The following is a 938-nucleotide window of genomic DNA, read 5'->3' on the forward strand; positions in this document are numbered from 1 at the left end:
GTGATCTTTTCTGGAGAATGTTCTATGTGCGTTGCAAAAAAAAAAAACTATACTTGGCTGCTGTTGTGTGCAGTGTTTTGTATATATCTATGAGATCAAGTTTGTTAATTGTAGCATTTAGCTCTTCCGTGTCTTTGTTGAGCTTCTTTCTGGATGTTCTGTGCTTCACTGAAAGTGGTGTGTTGAAGTCTCCTACCTATTGTGGAGCTGTCTACCTCTCTTTTCAGTGACGTTAGAGTTTGTTTTATGTATTTTGGAGCCCTGTCTTTAGGTGCATAAATATTTATTTTAGTTATGTCCTCCCGGTTGATTGACCCTTTAATTATTATATAGTGCCCTTCCTTATCCTTTGTGGTGGATTTTACTTTAAAGTCTCTTTTGTCAGAGTTTAATATTGCCACTCCTGCTCTTTTTTGAGTGTTGTCTGCTTGATATATCTTTTTTCCATCCTTTGAGTTTTAGCTTGTTTGTGTCTTTAAGTCTAAGGTGTGTCTCTTTTAGGCAGTATATAGACTGATCGTGCTTTTTTATTCAATCTGGCACTCTCTGTCTCTTTATTGGTGCATTATGTCTGTTTATATTCAGTGTAATTATTGATAGGTATGAGTTTAGTGCTGTCATTTTGATGTCTTTTTTTGTGTGTTGTTCACAGTTTCTTTGTTCTACTTAATTTTCTGTGCTTAGTCGTTTTCGTTTATGTATTTTCTTTTCATCTTTTTCATTGTTCATTTTGTGTTTGCAGAGTCTTTATATTTTTCTAGTTTTTTTATCTTGATTTGTAGGATTGTTAGTTTTCTTTGTGGTTACCTTAATATTTACACCTATTTTTCTAAGTTTATACCAGTCTTTTATTTCTTTATATCATGTTGACTTCCCTTTCATATGAAAAATCTATGTCTACATTTTTTAAGTCTCTCCTTTCTATTTTAATGTTATTT

The sequence above is a fragment of the Trichechus manatus genome, unplaced genomic scaffold (assembly GCF_000243295.1).
Source record: "Trichechus manatus latirostris isolate Lorelei unplaced genomic scaffold, TriManLat1.0 scaffold00290, whole genome shotgun sequence".
In the NCBI taxonomy this organism is placed as follows: Eukaryota; Metazoa; Chordata; class Mammalia; order Sirenia; family Trichechidae; genus Trichechus; species Trichechus manatus.